The following is a 228-nucleotide window of genomic DNA, read 5'->3' on the forward strand; positions in this document are numbered from 1 at the left end:
AGAACACTTTATACTTATAGACTTCAAGTTCATCTATTGTCAAAGTTCTCAAAGGACCCCCAAATTGATATGTGTTAGGCCACTGAAACTCGCCTACAAAGATTTTATTTTTATTTTCTCCCCCTTTTTTGCAAGCTTGTGAGTTCATAGAGTGGCTATTTAAAAACATGTGCAATCTATGCATGCGCCACAGTACAGTAGGTCACCTCGTGTTTTGAAATAACCGTT

This window comes from Nannobrachium achirus (assembly GCF_963921795.1).
Source record: "Nannobrachium achirus genome assembly, chromosome: 23".
Classification (NCBI taxonomy): Eukaryota; Metazoa; Chordata; class Actinopteri; order Myctophiformes; family Myctophidae; genus Nannobrachium; species Nannobrachium achirus.